Source organism: Neolamprologus brichardi, chromosome 23 (genome assembly GCF_056152115.1).
Source record: "Neolamprologus brichardi isolate AB-2024 chromosome 23, ASM5615211v1, whole genome shotgun sequence".
Lineage (NCBI taxonomy): Eukaryota > Metazoa > Chordata > Actinopteri > Cichliformes > Cichlidae > Neolamprologus > Neolamprologus brichardi.
Genome location: NC_142125.1, coordinates 10,982,649 through 11,000,242, shown reverse-complemented (window position 1 = coordinate 11,000,242; position 17,594 = coordinate 10,982,649). Strand labels below are relative to the sequence as shown.

The 17,594-nt window shown below is 45.0% G+C and overlaps 1 protein-coding gene across 1 annotated transcript in view; it reads left to right on the top strand.

Annotated features, from left to right (window-relative positions):
• The first annotated feature begins 6,481 nt into the window (after positions 1 to 6,481).
• The window catches only part of sema6bb (sema domain, transmembrane domain (TM), and cytoplasmic domain, (semaphorin) 6Bb), a 140,383-nt gene continuing 129,270 nt past the window's right edge, over positions 6,482 to 17,594 (top strand). Inside the window, exon 1 of the mRNA XM_006790314.3 lies at positions 6,482 to 7,220. The gene's annotated coding sequence lies outside the window, so the exon portion shown is untranslated. The remainder of the gene's footprint in view (positions 7,221 to 17,594) is intronic.

The following is a 17,594-nucleotide window of genomic DNA, read 5'->3' as shown; positions in this document are numbered from 1 at the left end:
ACATGCAACACGGCGACAAATCATCTGCAGGGTGAAAGTTGATCTGGACCTTACTACAGTCTTCCCAATAGCACATTAATAAGGCATAACCAAGCCAAATATAATGCGTCAGAGTGTGAACTTGTCATGGTTAAAGTAATAAATAAGTTGACCTTGAAGAAGATTTCTGTGAGTACCATATTTATTATTACCATACTTTGTTGTAGCTCGACCTCCTTTGCATGAAGCACTTTTTTGCTTTCTTTCATTTCCAGTGATAGATATTAAAGCTGATAGGGCAACTTTTCTGTTCACTGCTGCAAAATCAACAGTAATTTTAGCTTAGCTTAGCATAAAGACAAGGTTAAACAACTAGCTGTCAGCTAGCTGTTTAACAGCTAGCTAGTCGGTTATAAAAGAAAATAAGCCTTTAAGCCCATCATAATCTTACTTATTAACATAATATTATTAACCTGTGTAACAACTACAGCAACTTTTTGGTCACTTTCTGAATAGTCAGCTAGGGCTTTGGGGAGCTAGCCTTCTGGCCCTGATGAAGAAGTTTTGTAATCTGAGCTCACGAAAAGCTAATTATCATTTTAATGCTTTTGGCACAAATGAAGCAAAAGAAGCTGAAGCTAGCCAGCTGTTAGCTTCAGTTATACATTATCTATACAAACACTGCAGTGTATTTCCCAGGTGCAGTGATTTGGTGAATCCATAGACTATAAAAAAGATGGATGAAGCTAGTGCCATGTCGCTTAGTGGTTTTGGACTCATCGCGTTGCCCACTAGCATGTTAGTTTTTCCAAGCCAGAAGTCATCAGTTTAGTGGGTGGAGTGCTAAGTTATTGTCAGCTGATACTAGCACACCTGGTTACCACGTTCCAAACATATACTGCAAAGATTTATACTACAGTAACATCAGTTACATCAGCTAAATAGCACTAGGAGTGCTAAGAAGCAGACTAATAAGAGGCTGGAATCACAAAACAACACTGAGCAGGCCCGTATACAGATGTGTCCTCCAAATAATAACGAGTGATTTCATTTAGTCTGATGATATTAGACACCATCTTTACAATTATTGCTGTCTAGCTTGAGTTTTACATCGTTTTATCTGTTCTGAATATTACAAGAAGGTGGAGGCTGAAAATGAAAACTCACAGAGATCGTTAACTTTGAGCATTAACTTTTTCCAAGACTAACGGCCTTTAATCTTCTGAGTAAAATTGCCCAGCGAGGACAACTTAACTGGCTACAGACGTTTTATGACTGTTGTGCCTTCAGCTTAAAGAATATTGGAAAAGTGATTTGTGGGGAACCTCTAGCAAGACCTTAAAAAAACATAATCTAAAAGATTTGTAGCCACAGTTGGAGAACATAGGAGGAACCAGGTCACTGCATACAACATGGAAAGCAGCAAACCAAAAGACAGCTGTATCTTACGACGACCAACAGGTAGTCTCAGTCAGGCTGAACAATTTCCTCACACTGTGTTTTATGACTTGCTTTTTGAATGCCCACGGCTGTCTCTCTGGGTCTCCCCTGTTTATTTTGGAGAGCTTATTTCACCCCAGAGCCCTGACAGCGGGTCAGCTGCCACAGCGGAGGTGGTGAGGAAACACGCAACAAGCCGTCTGACCCTGAAATATTTATGCTTCTTTAGTGTTGTGATTGTATGCGTTTTGACAGGGATGGCACATTACTGTGACCTCTTCCCAAACGAAAGGCCCGATGAGCTGCTGTCTGCTCTGACTCGGTTAGGTGAGGCAAAACGCACGATTCCACAAAACATTGATATTCCCAGCTTTTCTTTTTTTTACCTCTGCAAAAATAAAAGACACATCAGTATGTTTTGGTATTGATCCCATTCTTTTTCTGTCATTTTTTTGAGGCGTTTTCTTTATCCCTTTCCACAGAATTCTGCAATAATATTGTCTTCAAACCTCTTGGCAGCAAAAATGTACTTTTCTTCTCTCTTCTCTATAAACTTCTCATTTCCTCCACCTTATCACCGCCCTACTTCATCATTCAGGCTGACAGACTGATGGCTGCCTCTGCTGCCACGCTCATCTAGATTGCTCCCAACTAATTTACACCAAGATAATAAGTTTATTAACACTAGTCTATAAAACAGCATATTAAAAACAAATACAGAGATTATTAAAAGTCATATATGACCATGTACCATTACAATTATTCTTATACTCAATGTAGAGCTGGCAAGTGGAATAATATATAATAATGGATAAAAATAGGATTTAATATAAAGTGGTTGCTCATTTTGCATAGATTCATAAGCTGAGCAAACATCCTTCCATCATTTATGAAGAAGACTTGTTGTTGCTTTCAACAAAGGCCTCTTGTTCTAAACCCTTTGCTTCTCTGTTTATATATCATGCTGAGAAAACGGAGCTCATTGCGTTGATGTTTTATATGATTTCCTATGAATATAGACACAGTCTCACAGTGTGAATCATACTACCAAGGTCATTTTCTGCATTCTGTTCAGTGCAGCATTATAAAACGGAACAAAGGGGGGGGGGGGAAAATGAAGAAATCTGGGATATTCTATGTTTTCCATTTGTATTTGGTGCTTTTAAAGAACTCCAGGTGTGAGTTGTCATTGTCACACAGATTCGATTTGTCGTTTTTCATATGCTAAGTAACCAGTAACACATGGCTGCACTCCCAGTTAACTTCTTAAACCTCAGCTATCACTCAAGCAGGTCAAATACTGCAGTTTTCGCTACAAGTCAAATCTAACTGGTTTGTTTGTCGCTTTAAATGATTCATAATTTTTTCTTATTACTAATGAATTCCTCGGGATCTTGCACATGGAAGTGCAAAACCATAAAATTCACTGTCCAGACTTGATTCAACGGAACAGTCTGAATGACTGCTCTAAGGTTACTGGGTCTGATCACATGAGCCCTGCATGTAATCTGTGCGTCTTTGTTCGCAACTGTGTGAACCGTGTGACTACTTTGGTAAGACAGAAAATGGTCACCCTGGAGAATGAGGCTTCTTTCTTTTGCATTCACATTTCTGCTGAAAAAGAACTTAGCAGTCAAAAGCTCTCCCTGTGAAGAGTTCATCTAACTCTGGCATCAGCATATCCCCTCTTAGCTGCTTCTAACGTGCACACAGAAACACCCAAGGGGGAGGACTGTGCTGCCCTTCCCCTTTTCCCCATGTTGAAAGATTAAAAAGTGCATTCCCCATCAAAGGCTGTATTTTTTCTCCTCCTCTTTTTTTTTTTTTTTGCAAAGCTTTCTGGCTTTCTCATGGCAGCTCTTCTTCTTTTTATCATGCTCAGGTCTACTGCCTTCCTGCTCTGACACACCAAGTGGGATGAAAGGAAGAGGATGAACAAAACGAATATTTCTTTATTTATTTATTGTCGGCACACAAACTTTGACAGGAGATGAAACGCTATGAGTTCTTTTGTTGAACGTGGCTCAAAGTTTTTGTGTCCTGAATCATTTCTATGCAAAGTAGCTGGAAACAGAATAATAGGGCTAATCTGGGGATTTAAAAACAACAACAACAACAACAGCAAAAAAATAGGTTTTGGAGAGCTTTTTAATATTAGAGTAGTAGAACACCACTGCCGGCAGTAGTAAGAGGAAGTTTGTGAACGAGAGACATCTTTAGATTTTCACGTTTCCCGTAGATTAGGAGATGTTATGTTTGAAGGAGCCAGTGTTACATATCCATGAGCGACAAAGGAAGTATGTAGGCCTAATGTTCGTGGTCTCCACAGTCTCCTGAAGAACATGAGTGCTTTGAAAAAGGATGATCAAAATCTGATGAGACTTCTTTGCGATCATAATTCCATCAAGTTTAAGAAGATCCCCAACACCACTGGATGAAATGCAGCCCCGGGCCACGACAGAGCCACCTGCCGTGTGCTGTACTTCTGATGACGCTTCAGTGAACAGTAGGTGGATCAGCTGAAGGTCCAGATGCGTCTCTCGTCCTCAACATTTTTAAGGACACACTGCACACCATGCTCAGATAAGCCAACTTTGGTGGGTTATAGCTGTTCGAGAATAAGCCTCCACCTTTGGTGCAAAAAAGCTTCTTAATGCTGTCAGACTGTGTCTTTGAAATTTTGGGAGTTTCAACTAACGAAATGGGAACAAATTATGTGTTTTTGTGACAGGCTGCTGCTAGCAAAGAGCCTTAGGATACAATTTAAAACTGGTTCTTTGCTAAGTTGTCTGTTTCGTGTAGACACATATCAGAGTGCAGTGCATAACCTTTGAAAGACTTTAGAAAGCCTGGAGAACTATTGCTCAAGACAACTTTAAAAGATGACAAGAAAGTCTGACATCTTGGAAGCCAGATATAAAAAAACAGTTCAGTTTAATGTGGTCTGGGTTGCGCTGATACCAAGTAGCTTATGAAGGTTAATACAAGCAGTAGTTAGCACCAATGAATGTTATTCTGACATTTTATTGACTCGATGACTCTTCTTGTGTTAATATTTATTAAGTCTGATTTTGCTGTATCTTCAGTATTTAAGTAAAAGCTGTCCAACTGTGATGTGCATGGAGAATCAGGGTCACACACGTGCATATCCACACATGTACTACATGCACTCTGAGGAGTGTACACAAGGACACGGGCATTTTAAATCCTTGTGGAATGAAGGTTTTTCCTCTATTTGACTCTGTGAAGTCACTTGGCCACTCATCTCAGGCACTCAAATTGCTGCACTGACTGCATGTTGTTGGTTCAGGTCCTTATAGACACATGAGACATGCTGGTTTGCAGGAGACAGGATGGAGGAAAAAATTGGAGAGATTGAGGAGAACTCATCATTATTCCAGTGTTGGAAACCGTGTCTGCCTGAGTAATGATACCGCTGTCGAAGAGGCGTCCTCTGTTGTAACCGCGGTCAACCTGTACAAAGACTTTCAGCAACTCTCTTGTGGAGAACACAAACTTTCCTTCAAGTTTTAATTGCGGAAGCTACAAAGTCACAGACGGCACGGGATGATAAGGTAAGCAGGATGAATAATGTTAATAAGTATTACAGTGCTGGGGCAAGCAAATTCTGGCTGTGCAAATGAAGATAAGAAAAAACAAAAAAACAAACAAGCAAAGCAAAGTCCTACAATAATGTGAAAGTCACAGAACACAAGTGGATTTAGAAAAGGGATAAATTCATGTTGCCGCAACATCTGCCGCTAAAAAACTAGTATTGCTTACATAAAGTAACAGAGATGATGAAATCTTTATTACAGTGAAGATTTATCTTAATCTGAATGATACGCAGCCATGGCTATTTGACTATCTCCCTCATAGGAGAGGCTCTGCTGTGTGATCAGCAGCTTGTATGAAGGCTGTCAGAGCACTTGCAGTAGATTTATTAAGATGCTAAAGAGAGTGAGCTACACACATGAGCCTTCGAGCCTGCGAAAGTCATTATTTCAGCAATCAATTATTCATGAATGAAAGCTTAAAAGTAGCTTTGGCTCCAAGCAATTTCACTGAAAGGTCCAGTAGGTTTAAACTCCTTTAACTTAACACAGCAACAGCACTGCCGGCTCTCACCGCTCCCTTTCAAAGTCCTGCTTGTTTATTTCACTTGTCACTTGAACAAACACAACTGGTTACACATTCATTTCAAACACAAACCCCAAATTGTGCTGTGCAACAATTAGATTTGACTGGAGGCTTATTGAGATTTAATGAGACGGAATTATTCCTCTATTGTGTTAATTTAGGCTCAGCGAGAAGATGCAAATACAGAAAGAGCTTAAACTCAGCATGGAAACTGTTCAAAGGTGCTGAATGCTTTTCTGGAATTACAGTGAGCAGCACTTTTAGGAATTGTTATTAAAATTGTTTCCACTTGAAAAAGTTTTTTGTTTTTTTTTTACATAGAAAACAACTTTCTTTTCATGGGGGATGATTCATTTTTGCATTCTAATGCCTTTCAGCTGTTTGTTTCGAGGTTTAAATGTGGTGAATTTCGCGCATGTTGGGAATAGATGACACTGGAACACTGTGTGATCAACATGCATCCTCGGGTAGGCTATTTGGATCCGCTTTATTGCGCCCTGGAAGCCTCTTTCAGGTACTTTCCACACTGCTCCACAGAGAGGAGAGCAATAAATGCTCATCTTTATCAGGAAACGGCTTTGAATCGGCCTCGTTGTTTCATCTTAACGTCAGCACAGCAAGCGGAACCGTGAGGAACTTCTCCAAACCTTCTGTTGTTTGTGTTTCAGAATAAAGGTCTCTTGGAATAAAGAACGGCGAGCTCTGTCAGGTGCGTGCCTCAGGTTGAGTTTGAACTCGTGCCTAGCGCCACTAATCAGTCATCACTTTGCCACCGTGAAACTAAGTCAACACAGAGCTGACTGTAGGAGCGCGCATGCCCCAAACAGCTGCCTGACTTTGATGCTCGGGGGCTTTGGGCTTGCCTCACCGTTTAAGCCCAATTAGTCATTAATCAATTCCATTCCACTCGCTGCATGATTCTGCTTCAGGTTTTGGCTCTAACAGGCTCAGTGCCGGAGATGCTGTAGCTCACACTGCCGCTAGAAGAAACGCCGAGGTCCTCCGACTCCAGAGTGCCGCTCACGGAGCGGAACTGTTCGCGATCAGCAGATGAATGGGACTTTGCGCTGGACCCCGAGCCCGGCTTTGCGCGAAGGTGTGGCGCACAGGCGGTGAGGAAAAGTCCTTTCTTTCTCTGAGAGGCGCGGAGGAGAGCGCACTGCTGTGAGGACGCGAGGCTGAGAACGGCAGATGTCAGTCCCAAACGCCGCAGCTGCTGTGCCACTGTGCCGGACGCCCGTTGTCGCTTTCTCCTGTTCGTCACCCACTGCTCCCAGCTCGTCCACGTCCCTCGGGGGGAGATCTCGGACGGCTGTGAGAGAGTGCTGCTGCAGACACTAACGGGGAATGCCATGTGTCGCCGCGCGACATAGGAGCTCTTTGTGGGCTGTTCTGCACCGTGGACAGGTGGTGCCCCGCGTGTGTGTGTCCGTGTGTGCGCTCACACTAGCAGGGGGTTCGGACAGTTGTCTGGGGGATGTCAGGCCAGCGTACGAGATCAGCGTTTGCCAGAGACAGGTGCGGCAGGGAGGAGTAGTTTCCAAAGCCCTCCACCAGATCTGGTAACGCAGTAACGAGCTCGCTCTCGGATATTTTGTACCCAGTGAGGAGACACAACGGACTCGCGCTGCTTTCACTCTTCTTGTCCCTGATAGTGAGAGGTAAGTGGACCGAGCTGTCCGGTGTGGAGGTGAGGTGTGGTGCGCTTTTGTGGCGCTTTGACGCTTTTCGGGGAAAAAAAATGATTATAGGAAGAAATGTACTCATCAGAACCGAGCCGACCCACAGGACCGGGCTAACCTGGTCTATGTGCATCAGCGCTACAGTCGCTCTCACTGTACAAATATCATACTGCGTAGCTTGCAGCTACGCACAAAACAGGCGGATTTCTGCTGCCCGCAGCCCGAAGGCGCTTCACCTTCCATCCATCGGTGTGGTATGGATTTTCATCGTTAAGGTTTGACTAATTGCATCGTGATGAGGTGTCAGCAGCTCAGTCAAACAGGTTCTCCCGGAGGGTTCATTGTGAATTCTTGATTTATCCTCTTTGACTCTAGCGTAAAGCTCAATTACAAAATATCATTTCCAAACCCAGAGTTGCAGAACAGTGGACGCACAGTGAACTCGATTGGTCAGACGGCCCCTCTCTGTGAACTGGTTTGTTTGTGCAGTGAGTGGGATTTGTGTGATTGCATGTTATCTGCTGCTGGTCTGTTCTGAAGTCCTACCCGCTGGGCCCCTAATGTCCACCACTCCTGCCTTCAGGCTCTGTCATCTCATCCCCCCCCCCCCCCCCCCCCCCTCCCTCCCTCTGCAGTAGCTGCTGTCTTTACAGTACATTGGGCTAGTTGGCTGGATAGTATCAGAATCACATCTTTGCTTTTGTGCAAGGACCACTACTTCTCAGTAGCTGGCTCCTGGTATCTTGAAGTTCTTCCATTTGGGGGCAGTGTTTTTGTTGCGGTCCCTGTTTCAAATTCAAATTGCTTTTCAGCTTCCTTTTGTCCAAAGCTGAGGTTTGTGGACTGGAAAGTGCAGTCCCCAAGGGTCGAGGCATTCCTATAATAAGCACTGGTGTAAGTGAGGGGAGAGAAGAATAAGAGAGACATCTTGAAAGAATGAGACAGTGCCCCCGGACCAGTGTGAGGGTAGGCACAGCTAAGAGAATACCAGCACCTCCACTAACCTTTCTGTCGCTACCTTGTCAATCAGCCTTCGAGGACAAGAGCCTCTTTAATTCCTCTTCCTCGAGTCCGGGCTGTCACCCACTCTGACAGCCAGGGCTCGGGGTTGCTGCCGCAGGATGCACACAGTTCCTCTGTCCCTGCTGCTCACATCCTGCTGCACCAGTCTGTTTCAGACCTTTCTTAAGGGATATACAAGTTCGTGGTGAAAAGGACGCAGAGATGATCGTGAACTGGAAACCTTCTAATGTGTCGAGGCATCTTTGACGTGACAGATTGGGAGCTGTCCTCTTTTTCTCAAGTGCTGACATCCCTTTTAAGGCCCATCACACAATCAGTAATTACAAGACAAATGCTATCACAGGAAATTAATAAACAGGCGGCAGAGGAAATACCGCTGTGATAGGATCTGTAATGGATACAGGTTTTATTTGTTTGGAAGCCATGGACCAAACACCCTGTGAGAGTTTAGGAGAGAAGCAATGTGACATGTTTATGGAAAAACTGATCAAAATTTAGGTTGTGAACAAGATTGAGGAATGAAAATTATTAAGAGACAGACATTAGAGCTTCCGACAGATAAGGCTTATATGACCGTAAGCATTACTGAAAAGGAAATTAGATTGAACTCGTTAACAGCTTCACAAAAGTGACTTTTGATGGGATTCATAATGAGCTACCTGAGCAGAGCTGAATCCGAGGAGTTTGTGCATGCAGCAAAGGGGGGGATAAATGCTTCCTCACTCAGTATATAAATAACTAGACAGTAGGAAGCATTGCTCCTTCCAAGAGAAATGACTCAGTGGGGGACAAGATAGCACAAAGAATTATAAAAGGCAAACATAAGGAAAGCGATTGCAGAAATGGTGTGCCTGATGTTGGAGCTGATGTCCTGAGCACTAAAAGTGATTAGTGGAAAAACCCCAACGGAAGAAAAAGTAATAGATCCGAGTTAGATCCAAACGTAGGAGCAGGATTTTTTTTTGTCAATGGAGAACTCGGATAACAAGGCTAAATGAAACGAGGCAGGGGGTTAGACTGTTCCAAGGTCCCAGTGCTGATGTCAGTTTTTGGCGGCGTTTTCTCCTCGAAGCTTAACAAACTGCTCACTGGAGCTTGGCTAATCCTTGGCTGGCAGTGCCCAGTGATTTATTATAAAGTTAGCTAATTTAGGGAGATCTGCAATATCCCACCATGCACGCATGCCCTCGACAGATCCCCCGCGGTCTGGAGTCGGAATCGCAATTTAGTTATGGGAATTGTTTGTGTGTGTGTGCAGGTCAAAGAGGGAGGCAGAATGAGAGTTTGTCTATGTCTGTCAAGGAGAAACACAAGGACCAGTGTTCTTCATATTGTGTCTGCCTTCCTGTGTATGGACTTTGTGAGAGCATGTGTGTGAGTCAGTGTGTCTGAGCCCTATACAAGTGTGATTCAGCACTGTCCAGCCTGGCTTGAATGGGTGCCCTGTTTGCGCCTCATTTCTGACACCAACAGCCGCTCTGCACTCCTTGCTTCGGGGCAAGTGTTGCACCCTGTGTGCTAAAATAACAGGTGCCTTTATGCAGTGACTTAATCCCTCTTCTGCACCTTCCTCCAGCACCCCGCCGGGGGGGTTACGTCACCTGTGAGACTGGGTCTGCTCCAGCATAGAAATCAAAAACATAGATTAGTCAGACAAAGCGTTGTTTTCCAGATTGGCTGAGGAAAATGTTACGGCATTAAGTCTTACCTCATCAAGGTTTTATTTTTACAAGGTTTTATTTGTAGAAACCTGAAATCTGTGATTAGAAACTAGGATTTGAAAAGCCTTCTTAGACCTCCTTACTCCCGGGGTTTCTTCTTGTTCTTCTGCATCTGTTATCTGTTCTTTAAAGGGCACAGATGATTATCCGTGTGCACCATCACGATGAGGGCTACCTGTAAAAAAAAAACACCAAGCCATTTTTCTCAAATGATATTGATAACCAGTTCCAGGCATTGCCCTCTCCCAGATAGTAAAGACCTGCAGTGATACTGGGAATACTCCGGTTGGTTAGACAGTGGTGTTGTTTTCTGATGTCAGGTTTCATAAACTGAATAAATAATCCAGATCGTGTCATCAGGTTTGTTTGGGCTGTCATACATCTTCTTGGGTTTTTGCCAGCCTAGCAGAACTATTCGAAGCATCCTTCGAGGGAGCAAAGCTTTCACCACCTACATCAATCTAGTGTGAGACTGACAGATGAAATAAGACGAAATACTATTGAGCTGCACGGTCCGGGGGGCTCATGCTAAACCCGGCACCCAGGTCTCTTTTTCTTCTCCCTTTCTCTTCAGAGTAACCCCCCCCCCCCCCCCCCCCACCTCATTACCTCTCTTCTCCCCCCTCCTCCCCCTCTCGCTCTTAAGTCTCCTTTGGACCTTGATGTCAAGGCCTCTCAGGCAGTGTGGTCTCCGTCTGCAGGCTGTCAGGGCAGGGACACTGCCCACTGGGACCCTGAATGGGACAAATTGACCGTAACAATGTTCCCACTTAGCATGTGGAGCTGGAGAAAGAGAAGGTGAAAAGAAGGGACTGATGATTGAGGGGCAGGCCAGCCAGACCGGGGAGGGAGAAAGTGGGGGTGCAGGCAGGAGGTGTATGAATTGAAAACTTATATTTAATCATGCTGCTCGTATTTTGAAAATCCTGTCATCTCAAATTCTCTCTCCTGCACACACACACACACACATATTGCTTTGCAATATATTCTTTGCAATAAATTCTCCCTCCTGCACACGCGCGCGCGCGCGCACACACACACACACACACATATTGCTTTGCTTGTTGTTATTTGCCCAAGGCTACTGCTGGGGTTGCCATAGCAGCAGGATAAACACATCTGCTTGTGACCCTGCGAGCCCACACACACACACACACCTCATTCTCAGTGCCCAGCTGCCTTTCATGGGTTGGGGGTTTGTCAAGGCTGGCAGTTTGATCTGCACTAAGGTGCTACCACTGCCTCACAAAGGGTCAAAGATCAACCAGCCCCCCCATTAAAATGCAATAAGGCCCACAGCCCAATGGGACCACCTCCGCCATTTAATCACACACCGCTGCTCCCTCATCATCTGCTCTCTCCCTTTTATCTTTTAATCACTTGTTTTTCCAGCCTCGTCTTCCTTTCGCTCTCATCTCTCCGTCTTCACGTCTCTTATGCATCCAGTGCAAATAAGCCGAGGCAGCCAGAGTAGATGAGTGTTCAAAGAAGTGAAGCTCGATAGAGTCAATAATAAGCGTTTTTTCAGTGTTCTTTGAAAAGTCTGCCTCGTATAGCCGCTCTCATCTGCAGCCGCGAGCCAGTTTCTCCTCAGAATTTGTAAAGTCTTAATTTCAGGATTTTTTCCGTGCCCTTTAGCTGTGACAGAATGTCCCCGAGAAGAAGTCGGAGTGGGATCGTGTTGTGTAAGCCTGAGGTTGTGCAGTGTGGCAGCAACAAAGAATGCAGCAGCTATCACTATAGGCCAAGTGGCTGCTGAATGAAGATGCTTCCTATTGGAAAGCTGCCATCCCATACAGGCTTATTGTATCTCCAAAGGGAGTGTGTGTGCGCGTGTGTGTGCGCGTGTGTTTTCCTGTTTGTGAATAAGGTACAAGCAGCAGATTCTTTCATTATCTGCAACAGTGAGAAAGAGACACTGTCACATGTAAACTGTAAACCAAACCAGGAGCGATCCAGGACTGAAAGACGAGGCAGACAGACGTGATGAAGACGGACACCGGTGTTTACTTCCCCGATGCAAATAAACAATTTGTGTGTGTGTGAGCTCAGTGTTTTCCACAGCCTTTTTGCTTGCCATTAGGACTTGTTCACATAGCTGTTCTGACACACACTCACACACATGTTGGGCATTCATATCTTGTGGGGACATCTAATTGACATAATGCTTTCCCTAGCCCCTTACCCTAACCATGCAAAATGAAACCCTAAACCTAACCGTAACCCTGTCACTAAAACCACACTTTGAGTCTCAAAAATGCCTTCAAACTTGTGGGGACCATGATTTTGGTTCCCATAAGTATAGTAAACTTCCAATTTTTGGTCCCCACAAAGACAAGAATACACACTCTTTGGGTCACTCTCGCACTCCTGACGTCTCTGTGTCAACAGAGCCTCCTTTTTTTTTAGCAAGAGAAGAAACTAATGAGGGTCTCTGGTCCCAAATACAACATGACCAGCCGACTGAGACTCCCACTCAGAAACGAGCCTCCACAGGCCCAAAGCAAAGAGCACCACATTCAGTGCCAGCAGTAATGCCGCAATTATATTATTTTTCTTCTCTGATGTGATAAAAATAGCAACACTCATTTCTATAATAGCATTCACAGACACATGTTGTACACCTCCTTGGCTAGATCTCCCTTGTTAGGTTGCTATGATAACGAAGAGCATAACTAATAAGGCACAGTTTAACAACTGTGCGGTTGCAGACACGGTGAAGAGGATGCCGGTCACACACATCCTGAATCATTTCCCGCATCGGCACAGCGTGAATCTGAAAAAAGCGTGCCCTGCGGGCCGGGCTGGTATTATCCCGCTGCTGTTTTATGGCTGATTCATTTCTTTGGGGAACTTCCAGCCCAAATGACTTTATCTGGTTGTTTTATGGCTGTGGAGGAAGAGCAAAAATAAAATCAGTGTTCTCACGTCGGCATTGTCTGAGTCTGCTGCTGACAGAGTTGTTTACGGCTGTTGTTGCTGCAGCTTTTTTGTTTTGTTTTTTTGCTCGTGTTGCTCCGGTCTCTCCAGCATCGCGGTTTTAAGTTTCTGACTGTACTCTTTAAAAAAACAAAAAAGTTAATGTCTCGTTGTGCTGCCAAGCTGCCACTTGTTTTGTGCTTTGAGGTAATTAACAGCTTAATGTGCTCGGTGACCTGAGGGAATCAGTCATGCTGAAAAAACAAAAAGAAAACTATGGCTCGCTGGCACCGGGCGGAGGGCAGTTGGCGAGGTGGAGGGGACGGAGCAGAGACTGTGACCTGCTGTCTCTCCTCGCTCAGTAATGGTGAAATGAAGAGAGAGCGGGGAGTGAGTGAGGCAGGGCAGGGTATGGTTTATGGATGGAGCTGCACTGCAAGGTATGTGGGGAAGCTGGGGAGGTGGAAAACAGTTGAAGGGTCTTGAGAGGAGGCTTGTTCAGCCTGTGTTGCTCTTGGAAAGTGGAGGCAAAGTGGGTCCTTCAACATACTTGCCTAAATTAATGGCTCAGAAGCACCAATTAATGTACAGCCTCGCTGTGGGTCTCTGCTGTGCTGAATCAAAGAGGTCTTGCTGTGCGGTGCGTCTGCTCGTCTCCCAACCGTCATGCATGTGTGCACGCGCTCACAAACACCCCCACGCAGTGGAGATTTTGGCCAAGGAAGTCGATCCAATGAGGGAGAGATGAGATGAAAGCTTCACACAGAGCTAACAAAGCTGAATGTCAAGGTTAAAGAACAAAAAGGATGATGATTTGGGGCTTTGTTAATAAGTGCTGAAAAGATCAAGGCAAGGTCGAGTTGGATGTCTCGGATGAGAAGAGCTGAAATAAGGAGTGGAGGCGGGATGAGGACAGAAATCGCAGAATCAGACTGGGACCCATCTGGAGGCAACAGGTCTGATGACAGCAGGCGGGTCCTCGATCCAAGCGTCCCAGCCGTGTGAGACAGCCAGGACGAGAGCCAGGGTCTCCCCTCGTCCAAGACCCCCGGAGACTCGGCCCGTCCACCGGCAATCTGTCCCCTGGTACTTAACCACTTGAGCGTGACAGAGAGGCATGTTTGTTATGATGGGTTATGGATTACAATTGTTCCAGCTGAAAGTGGATGGTTGATTACACGGTATTAGCCACCGCTGTCAGAGATGAGTGGATTCTGTGGGGATGGTAGACGGTCTGTATACCGAGGAGTTATGTGGAAAATGATTTATGGATTTAAGCTTTTTCACAGCAAATCTGTTAATGCAGTAGTCCTGGTCGGAATTCATTAACATTCATTTCGCTTGATATGAGAAGCAGTGACAATAGCAGTCACAAACCAATAAGCTACAAAAGCAAAATAATTGATATCCTACACACATAACACCTCCTTCTAAAGCCCGCGTGCTACAATGGAGCTGATGATTGGCAACGGCTCTGTGCCGGGTTTCTCTGCGGTTGCTGTGCATTCAGAATACCATAGCTAGCGTGCACACAGTAGCTAGTGGGTCATTTGTATTTGCATGTAAATGTTTTTCACCCCTTGGCTTTGCTGGTGAGGCAATCAGAATGGGGCTCTGTCTGCATCACTTAGAGGGAGGCTGCAGTGACTGACTGTGACATTCAGAGCTCAGGCCGAGCTTCAGCATTTACTTTCATTTGCTTGTTCGCTCAAACGTTCGTTTCTGTGGGAAGGAAAGAGCAGAAGATGAGAAGGGGTGGCTTTTAAAAAAAAATGTTGATGCAATATCGAGTCAGTAGATCCTTTAGTTCATGATCATGTTCTCATTATTCATAGCTTGATTTTTCTCTAAACCTCCAAATCGGACCGTGTCATCCTGAATCCTCCTACCTCATCATCACACTCAGGGGGGGGGGCCCGAGCTTGGACCCCTTCTTTGTCCCGTATGGCGCCACCGAGATATACACTCGCAAGATTTTTGTCTCGGTAGGACCAACGTGACGCACGACCACACACGCACGCAAGCACGCACACCTCCTACATGCCGACGATGGGTACATGTGCGAATGCATGTCCGCACTACGGAGGAGTGTTTGTGCTCGACTCACGCAGCACGTCTCGGGACTTGGCAGTCCGTCAGGCATCTCTCAGCCTCTGTCATTAAATGATGCACGGTCCTGTAGGTCCTTTAGGTTTGGCTAGCTTGGATTCTCGGGTTGCCGAGTGAGGCTCGCAGGCAGAAGAGACGCCGACAGACGAGAACAGCGAGGAAGGAACGGATGTGTGGGTGAATGAGTTTGAGCAGGAAAGAAATGAATGGGTGAATAAATGAGTTCCCCCCGCTGCTACTCATTTGTGTATTTATGCCACAAACGTGTCCAATAAACACAGTATTTAAACATGCCTGTTACGATGACCGCAACGTTCCCCGGTTCAGTTTGTTCGCTCTGCTGTATCGATTTTGCGTCTTTGTCTGAGAATGCGAGTCTGTCTCTGAAAGCCTGGGAAATGTTGCTCTATATAGACACAGAATAAACAAAGACAACATTTACATAGTTTTCCAGTTTATGCTCATATGTGTTTGATGTCACACTTCAAACATTTCTCTAATCCTACTGTTTGATATTTGAGCCCACATTTGTTTCTGTCTCTTCCTTTTACAATTACGTGATGTTAGTGTGGCAGAAAACATTGGATTTTTGCTGCCGTTATGTGCTCTTTCCTTATAAATGCAGTCGCAGTACATCTTCACTAAAGCTGAAATGTTGAAGTGTTGGTTCTAATTCGATAACGTGGCCGCTGTCTTCTTGTTTAAGGCTCTGGGTGTATTGATTCTGACAAAGCTCCACTTCAGTAACTCCTAAAACAACTGCTCTTTTTGACCTCGCCTTACCTGGCAACATCATCACCATGGTGCCTTGACATCCTGTTGTGTGCATCAACACGCAGCCTACTTGTTACCTGCTGTGGCTGCTCTAACCTTTTCAACAATTATCTGCTTGCTTCTTATAAATAACCTCGCTTGTTCTGTTTCATTTCAAAACCAGCCACGCTCTCATCTGGCTTTCTGCAGCAGCAGCACAGAGAAACTTGATACCAGAGTTTAAACCGAAGCAATAAACAAGACAGAAAATGCCCGAGCTCCAGCTCTGCAAGCCTGAGATATGTCATGTAGCATGCAACATTAAGGGTGTTGCAACAGAGGAAAAGCTTCCATGTTGTTGGTGTAACAGCAAGAAAAACAGAGCAAAATGATCCGAATCATTATAAAACAGGCAGCCAGTGAGTTCCCTCCCGGATCCACCTCCTGCCTCCTCAGCATTCCTTTCATTTGTAACGCGATTTTTCTTTCTCTTCAATTTTTCTGTTATTGATGAGTCTCATTGAGTGTGTCTTTAATTGCTCGAGCCCGAGGGTGCGAGCCGAGTGCTTAGTTACAGAAACACTGGTGAGCGCTGCTCCTGCCAAATGTTAAAGATGGCACTTATCCTTGAGTGAGGTTTTAGTTTTTATCGCTTGCCTGCCGGACAGCACCGTTTTGAGCATTTAGTCTTTATTTTTATTTACTGTTGTTTTCTCTGGGCTTGGCTCGTGCCGTTCCACCTGGCACCGGGATCCTCTCTGCGGCCATCGGCACCATTAACCGCCTCACAAAAGTACTGTGGCTTTGAAGCTCTGCAGGGCTGAGGCCGTAATGGGAGGACGGCTCCAGGCTATAATGCACGGATAGCTCCGGGGCTCCAGTGTTTGCTCCCCGGTTCGGATTTCTGTCCCCTTTCATGACACAAGGCTTTAAAGACATGTGGACCAATTATGGTCTGGCTTGTTATCTACTTTTCCTCATAAACTCCAAACTTGGTTTGATTCAGCTCTGACATCAAAGGTGAAGTTGACAGATGCAGCAATATGGATCGTAACAGCATAAAATGATGCCAGAGTGGTAAGTACATGACAGCGTTGTTGTTATTGTCACTCTCTGGAGCTTTATTCAAGGCGGAGATAACAACTGCTTGACACTCGGTATTTATGGCTGTCTTTTCTTTTAATTGGGTGCATTATGTTCATTTCCTTTGCAGCTTTTCAAATCTAATCAGAAGGCTAATTTACTGTCTTCCAGGCTTTAGCCAGCTGTCTCCCAGCATAGACACTTTCCCCCTTCTTCCATCTTTTCCTCTTCTGTGTGTGTCTCCATTGTTCCTTCGGCTCATTTTTGCAGTCAAAGTGAGCGTGAATGTGTGAGAGTAGGTGGGTAGGTTAATATGATAGGGTCCCCTGCTTTGTCTGGCAATAACACAACAAGGAAAGTAAAAATGTGAAGAGAATTAGTTGTCTGACAGGTCTGAGTCACCACACAGCTGAGAAGAGCAAGCCACTGTGAGCGCCTTAATGAATGTAATAACACTCCTCTGCTATAACGGCTCCCTATGTGGAGTACACACACACACACACACATACGTGTTTTCGTGATATATCAGTACGTATGACAAAAATGTGACAAATGGGAACGTGCCTTTCCGAAGGTCCTAGAGGCATGGGAATCACAAAAGGTTTGACCCATGCTTCCAGGAACACGCCCATCTGTTGAGATTTTGGCTAGGGCTAAATTTTGGTCAAACCTGAATTTACTGCTACTTGTGAGGACACTGTCAGGTTTATGTGACTTATGAGTACCATAAGGTCACACACTGATA